We start from the raw sequence: 8,533 nt of genomic DNA on the forward strand, positions 1-8,533 counted from the left end.
GAACAGGAACGGATATTAGACCAAGAGACTAAGGATAACGATTATACTGAAAGGAACAAAGAAAACGACACGAGAAGAAGGTCAAAGAAATGAGACAATGAAAAAGATAAAAAGTCAATCGAAATATCACAGAGATTACAAGAAAGAAACAACGCTAACCATGACTGTTAATGATCCAGAGAAAATAACCGTGATGATGATAATAAAGGCTGTGGAAGACAAGACTGGAGTTGGAAAACTGTATGGACTGAGGAAAAAAAGTAATTTTGACTATGAACTAACAATGGAAAATCAGATGGACTGTGACAAGCTAAGCGATGGATTACTGGTTGATGGACAATTCTGTAAGATCAAAAAACTATGTGAAATTGAAAGAATGGTCTCTTTTTTGCATTTGCCCAACTACATGAAAGATGATGAAATAATTCAGAAGTTGCTGGATTGGGGAGTAAATCCAATTCTTCCTTTGAGGAGGAGATATTATCCGGGCACTACTGTTGCAGATGGAACGAGGTTCTTAAGGGTAAAATTCCCACAGGACATTGTGACTTTGCCATACAATGTGAAGTTTGACACTGAGGAAGGAACGAAATTCTTCAGAGTAATTCATGATAACCAACTTAAGACTTGCAGAATATGTGCAAGTACTGATCATGAAAAAAAAGACTGTCCTAAATATGTCTGCAGAGATTGTCTGGAACAGGGGCATTTTGCGCGGGACTACCAAGCCCCGTGGTGCCAAAGCTGTGAAACGACATGGATGAGGTGCACGTGTGAAGAGGAGGGTCATTCAGAAATGGAGACAGAGGTGCAGGACCAAACAAAGGAAACCAGCAGTTGTTGAAGGAAAGACGACATCCAGGAGGTGAATGGAATTTCTGAGGATTTATGTCAGCAAGAAAAGGAGGAATGCATGAGGAGAGAGGACAATGGAGATAAAGAAATGGAAGTGCATACGGCAGAGACTGAGATACAACACACTACCGTTGATGATGGACAAATTGAAGAGACGGAAGGTGTAATACTGAGTGAAATGGAAGATGAGCGGAATAAAGAGGAGGTAAGAGATGAGGAGAATGGGTTGGAAAATAAAACATTGGACATTATGAACAAAAGACGTAAAAAGGCAGTAGTGCAAATAAATATTGAACAAGTATTAAAGAAAAAAAAGTTAAGAAGAGAAGAACAGAACATTGATAAATGATGTTAAAGTAGATATATATTTGTAGATCTTAAGAGAGACCACATATGGATTATGGGTTGTTTTTGGTTTGTGTTTTTTTTTTTTTTTTTTTTTTTTTATGAGTAATTTATGTTTGGTCTCGATTAATGCTAGAGGGTTGTCATCCAAATGGAAGTTTGAAAATATAATTACTTTAACAAAACAAAGTGATATTATATGTATTCAAGAGACTAGATGGAATGAAACAATAATAGATGATTTTAAAAATGTTGGGATGGAGAAATATGGTATAGTAACGATGTAAAAAAGAAAAAAGGTCTGGCGATACTCATCAGAAGGGGGTAGTAGAATCAACAAATGTTTTATTTAAAGATAACTATGGAAGGATTTTAACTGTTAAAAACATGGATAAGGGGGAGGAAATAACAATATGCAACATACATGCTCCAAATGAAGATACAGAAAGAGTTACTTTTTTTAAAGAATTGAGTGTTTTAATCAATGGATGGAAGAATGTCATTGTTATAGGAGATTTTAATACTGTTTTAGAACGGAAAGATGTGGAAGATTATATGGTGTACAGAGCTGATGTTGGAAGAAAAGAATTGAAATGTATGATGGATAAACATAAATTAGTAGATGTATGGAGAGATAGAAACACTGTTAAGAGAGAATATTCAAAAAGACAGTGGGTGAATAACAGTTTTAAACAAAGTAGAATAGATTTTCTTTTATGTGACAGAAGATTTGAGCATTTTATTTCTAGAGTTTTTTATAAAATGTATAGTGGGAGTGACCATGATTTTTTATATGTAATAATGGATTTCAGTGGAGTAGAAAGAGGACCAGGTGTGTGGGTGTTTAACGCAGAACTCTTAAAGAATGATGTTTATAAAATGGAAATGGAAAATTTAATTATTAATAGTGTAGATGATGTTTTATATGATGAAGCAATATGTGTGTGGTGGGACAATATAAAATCAGAGATTAAAAGATTATCTATAGAATGTTCTAAGAAAATACAGAAAGCAAAAAGAGCTAAAGAAAGAGAATTAAATAAAGAATGGGAAAATGAAATGAAAAAGGTAACTGAAGGAAACATGGACATTAGGAAAATAGTAGTAATAGAAGATCATTTTAAAAAAATGGAAGAGGATAAATGTGCAGGTGCTAGAATAAGAAGCAAGATAAGAAATACGGTGGAAGGAGAAAGGAGTACAAAAATGTTTTATGAAGTAGAAAAGACTAGTCAAAAATCTGATTTAATAAAGAATGTTTCATTGGAAGGTAAAAACATAAAAGATAAAGAAGGGGTTTTAAAAGCGATCCAGGATTTTTATGGTGTTTTATTTAGAACAGAAGGAGTTAATGAGGAAGACGAAGAATTCTTGTTAAATCAAATTAAAGTGAAAGTAAAAGAAGATGATAAAAAAATGTGTGATACAGACATAACCGAAGAGGAGATAAATGAAGCTATAATGCAATTAAGTAATGGGAAAAGTCCTGGTCTAGATGGTTTATCATCAGAATTTTATAAAGTTTTTAAAGACGTTTTAATACCGATTTTGAGAGATCTCTTCTTAGGTATCTTTCAGAACGGACAATTGAGTGAGAGTATGAAAAAAGGAATAATTAAGATCCTTTATAAAAAGAAAGGGAATAAAGATGATTTGCAAAATTACAGACCATTAAGTATGCTTAATACTGATTATAAAATATTAGCAAAGATCTTTGCTAATAGACTAAAAAGAGTACTTCCTCATATTGTAAGAACCAATCAAGCGTACGGTGTATTAGGAAGGGATATTGCTGACACGGTGATGAGCATTAGAGACTTAATTTGCTATATGAAAGAGAAAAAGGGTGATGGTTTTTTATTCAGTATAGACTTAGAAAAGGCATTTGATAGGGTGGAACATAAATATTTATTTGATTTGATTAAACGGTTTGGGTTTGGGAATAATTTTATAAAGTGGATGAAATGTTTTTATACAGATATTTTTAGTTGTTTTAAAATAAATGTTTTTTTAACAGATTATGTAGAAATATCAAGATCCATAAGGCAAGGATGCCCCTTGTCAGCTTTATTATATATGTCACCGGGGTGACAAAGGCAGGCGGAGCCTTTTGGTCACGGCCGGGTTTCCGAGGGGAGGGATTTCCGGTGTGGGACCCGGGGGACTCCAGTTCCGGAGAACTCCGAGCAGAGACGGAGGATGGTTAGTTGATACGGAACGGGTGCGGGAGAGGATGATTGCGATCGCGATTGGGACGCGTTGTCAGTTGGGAAGGATAAAAGGACATTTCATCTTCAACAAGCAGGAAGGAGAGAGGAATAGCGGCGGGAGATATTCGGGTGAATCTGGAGATGTGGAGATGCACAGACCCCCTGTCTCCGCCCTAGTTTGTGAGTGACGAGACTTTGCAGTGTTGTTCATTAATGTAAATACGTGTGCAGATTTGTGCGAGTTGCAGTTGAGCACGAGTGGAGGTGTAATGCAGTGACATTGGGGAAGCGGACCTGGCTGTGGAGACATCGTCCGCGACTCATTGGATGGAGACCATTGGAAGAAGTCATCTAGTGGTGAAATTCTCCTTTTCTCCTCTTTAATCGTTACGGGGCATTGTGAAGTGTTAGTTTGCTGTGGAATCCTCATCTCCTCTCTGTCTGAGCCCTGTGAATAGAGCCAGCTTTGCTGTGGAATCCTCATCTTCTCTCTGTCTGAGCCCTGTGAATGGAACTAGCTTTGCTGTGGAAACCTCATCTTCTCTCTGTCTGAGCCCTGTGAATGGAGCTAGCTTTGCTGTGGAATCCTCATCTTCTCTCTCTGTCTGCCGGAGCCTTGTAAGTAGAACCAGCTTCGCTGTTGAATCCTCATCTTCTCTCTGTCTGAGCCCTGTGAATGGAACTAGCTTTGCTGTGGAAACCTCATCTTCTCTCTGTCTGAGCCCTGTGAATGGAACTAGATTTGCTGTGGAAACCTCATCTTCTCTCTGTCTGAGCCCTTTGAATGGAGCTAGCTTTGCTGTGGAATCCTCATCTTCTCTCTCTGTCTGCCGGAGCCTTGTGAGTAGAACCAGCTTCGCTGTTGAATCCTCATCTTCTCTCTGTCTGAGCCCTGTGAATGGAACTAGCTTTGCTGTGGAAACCTCATCTTCTCTCTGTTTGCCTGAGCCCTGTGCATAGAGCCAGCTTTGCTGTTGAACCTTCATCTTGACCTCTGTCTGCCCGGGCCTTGTGAAGAGAGCCAGCCTTGCTGTCGAATCCTCACTCCTTTCCATTCACCTGGATCATGTAAGCAAAGTCGTTATACTGCTGCACGCCCACCTGTGTCCGCCGTCCATCCGAACCCTGGGAAGCGAGCCAGCTCTGTGCTGATTCCGTATTCCTCTCCGTCCACCCGAATCCTGTGAAGAGAGAGACAGTTCTGCTGTGAATCCGAGAGAAACAGTTCTGCTGATAATTCTTACCTGTCCTCTACCTGTCTGAGCCCCGAGAAGAGAGCCAGTCTTGTGGCTGATTCCGTACTCCTCTCCGTCCATCCGAATCCTGGGAAGAGAGAGACAGTTCTGCTGTGAATCCGAGAGAAACAGTTCTGCTGATAATTCTTACCTGTCCTCTACCTGTCTGAGCCCCGAGAAGGGAGCCAGCTCTGTTGCTGATTCCGTATTCCTCTTCGTCATCCGAATCCTGTGAAGAGAGAGACAGGTCTGCTGTGAATTCGAGAGAAACAGTTCCGCTGATAATTCTTACCTGTCCTCTACCTGTCTGAGCCCCGAGAAGAGAGCCAGTCTTGTGGCTGATTCCGTACTCCTCTCCGTCCATCCGAATCCTGGGAAGAGAGAGACAGTTCTGCTGTGAATCCGAGAGAAACAGTTCTGCTGATAATTCTTACCTGTCCTCTACCTGTCTGAGCCCCGAGAAGGGAGCCAGCTCTGTTGCTGATTCCGTATTCCTCTTCGTCATCCGAATCCTGTGAAGAGAGAGACAGGTCTGCTGTGAATTCGAGAGAAACAGTTCCGCTGATAATTCTTACCTGTTCTCTGCCTGTCTGAGCCCCGAGAAGAGGGCCAGTTCTGTGGCTGATTCCGTACTCCTCTTCGTCATCCGAATCCTGTAACAAGAGAGACAGTTCTGTTGTGAATCCGAGAGGAACAGTTCCGCTGATAATTCTTACCTGTCCCTTGCCTGCCAGAGCCCTGAGAAGGACCAGTTATACGGCTGAAACCTCACCTTCCTCCAGTTGGCTTGAGGTTGTTTTTACTTAATTTGTTCAATAAAGATTCTGTGTTTTTCTACATTACTTTGCCTCTGTGTCCTCTGTGGTGTTGGCTCCTCGCGGTGGTACGTGAGTCGGGGGCTGGGACGGCCGGTCATCTGGCGTCCACTCCTCCCCCGACCCGGTGACATAAAGTGGCGTAGTCGGCAGGGTTGTTGCCACCGCGAGTTGAAGCGGCCACAGGTTCACTATGGCCGACGAAGAGATGGTGGCTGCAAGACCACAGGTCATGCCCGTGTTTATGGGAGCCCCTTGGGCCCAGCGTTATGGAGGACCGGGATCAGAACTACATCTCCAGGACTGGAGGACACAAACTGAATACCTGGCTGGCCTCCAGGGGCTGAGTGATGCACAGAAGACACAGTTTGTTCTGGGCTCCCTGGAGGGAGAAGCAAAGAGGGAAGTTCTAGCTGCACCCAGCACTGCACGAGCCACCGCCAAGGCCATCTTTGACTTTTTGGCGGAACTGTATGGGGATACTACCCCCGTGGCCGCCCTTCGGGCTCAGTTCTTCAACTTTCGACAAGGTCCTAGGTAAGCCTTACGGGCTTATGCGTTGAAGCTACGTGAGCAGTTTGTTCGATTGAAAGGGCGACCCGATCATGGTCTGGGTGATGGAGATTCCTTACTGCGAGATCAGTTTGTTTTGGGGCTCCGAGACGGGCCTATCCGACAGAGTATAAAGCTCCAGCTCCGCCGAGATCCAGCGTTAACTTTTGAAGATCTCCGACAGGAGGCCTTGGCGTTGGAGATGGATCAGGGTGAGGCAACTGACCCACCGGTGTGTATGGCTGTTGGTGGTGCCTCTACTCCAACCGTAGATTGGAAACAGAAGTTGCGTGCAGAACTGTTGGAGGACGTCAAAGGACAGATGGCTGAACTATCTAGGACCCTCCTAGAAGAACTGCGCCGGGGACAGCTCAGTGGCCGGGATCGATCCTATTCCGAGGGGAGCCGAGAGCCCGGACGGCGCCCTGGACGACCGGCTAATCCGAGGTTCCAGTGGGATGGTCAGGGCAGGCCCATTTGTAACAGCTGCGGGGAACATTATAGCCGTCAGTGTGGCTCCCGACGCAGTTCCCAAGAGGGTTTTTAGTTGTGCCGGCCACTGCGGGTCAAGTGGCCGGGACCCCCTTAAATGACCCCCTTTCTATGCCTATCCTCCGAGACGACTGGGTTGGACGTTGTCCAACCGTGAAGATTCAGGTTAATGGGGTGGAGATTGAAGGTTTAGTCGATACCGGTTCCCAAGTCACGTTATTCTCCGAGAGCCTGTCCAGGGAACTCTTTAGAAACCGACGACTTCAGGAGGCGGAGTCCTCACAACTTGTGTTGAGAGGAGCAAACGGGCTAGATATTCCCTATACCGGCTATGTGATGGTGGACTTCCATGTTCAAGGGGTCCCCGTACGACAAAAAGGAGTTGTTATCGTTAGAGACCGCTGCTTGGGTTCACATCGAGCATTGATTGGCATGAATGTCATTTCGGAATGCTGGCAAGAGCTGTTCCGAAACCGGCCGGCCCAGGCCCCTTCGGTCCCAGAGCGACAGGAATGGGAGCGTATTCTGGCTGACTGCCGTAGGATTCAGGCGGCTAACCGCGAGGAGGATCGCGAAAGCATTGGGCGAGTGATTTGCCGGTTTGGCCTGACAGTGCCAGCACGAAGCGAGGCAGTGATATGGGCTCGGCTGCCTCCAAGGTCTTATGGCGCGGATGACTGGGTCCTCCTCGAACCACATTGGGATTGCCAATCCATCGGAGTGGCCCGAGGGCTGGCTGTGGTCCATCGGGGCCGGGTCTCGGTGCGGGTACGGAACGTTAACCCGTATCCTGTCGTCCTTCGCCGCCATCAACGCCTGGTCCGAGTCACCGCGGTGCGTTCCCACCAGGTGAGGGAAGAGAGAGACGTTTGCTTCCGTCAAGTGAGCTCTGTGGTAGTGGAAGTGGCTGTTAGATCGGTAGAGCCGAGGAATGACCCCCAGAGAGGTGGAATACCGGATCATGTGGCAGGAGGTTCCTTAAAAGGAGAGGGCCTGGAAGAGGAACAACAACTCCAACTCCGAGACTTTCTGGCGAAATGGCAACATGTGTTCTCTACCCACGATGAAGACTATGGGTGTACGGGGATTGTCAAACATCAGATTCCTACAGGCGACGCGGCACCAAGCAGAGAGCGGTATCGGCCGGTGCCCCCGACGCTTTATTCAGAGGTTCGCACCCTGCTGAAGGGGATGCTGGATGGAGGAATCATACGGGAGAGTAGTAGCCCTTGGGCGGCCCCAATTGTGCTAGTGCGGAAAAAGACCGGTGCCTGGAGATTTTGTGTTGACTATCGGAAGTTGAATGACGTGACGAAGAAGGACGCATTCCCCTTACCACGCATTGAGGATTCCCTCACTAGTCTGACTCAGGCCGCTTGGTACTCCACGTTAGATCTGGCCAGTGGGTACTGGCAGGTGCAGGTGGACGAGAGGGATAGGGAGAAGACTGCCTTTACCACTCCATTTGGGCTCTTTGAGTGGGAGCGGATGCCGTTTGGGCTGTGCAATGCCCCTGCGACTTTCCAGAGGCTAATGCAGCGATGCTTGGGAGGGCAGTTAGTTGATTCAACCTTGGTCTACCTCGATGACGTCATAGTATTCTCGCCAGACTTCGCCTCCCATCTGCTCCACCTGGAACGTGTGTTCCAGGCTATGGAAAAATATGGATTGAAGTTGCGGCCGGATAAATGCCAGCTATTTAGGAGTGAGGTGCAGTTTCTGGGCCATCGGGTCAGCGCTGCAGGGGTGTCCCCTGACCCGGAGAAAGTGTCTGCCGTCCAGGGCTGGGAGGTGCCAAAAACTGTCCGGCAAGTAAGGTCCTTCTTGGGCTTTGTAGGCTACTATCGACGTTTCATCAAGGGGTTTTCGGGGATTGCCAAGCCCCTGAATCGACTCCTCGAAGGTACCGGACGCTCCCGACCCCGGGGATCTCCCTCTGTGGACTGGGACTCGCCGTGTGAATCGGCTTTCCAAAAACTCAAGCGGGAACTCCTTCAGGCCCCGATCCTGGCGTATGCTGATTTTACTC

The sequence above is a fragment of the Rhinichthys klamathensis genome, unplaced genomic scaffold (genome assembly GCF_029890125.1).
Source record: "Rhinichthys klamathensis goyatoka isolate OS25496 unplaced genomic scaffold, OSU_Roscu_1.1 h1tg000011l_1, whole genome shotgun sequence".
NCBI lineage: Eukaryota > Metazoa > Chordata > Actinopteri > Cypriniformes > Leuciscidae > Rhinichthys > Rhinichthys klamathensis.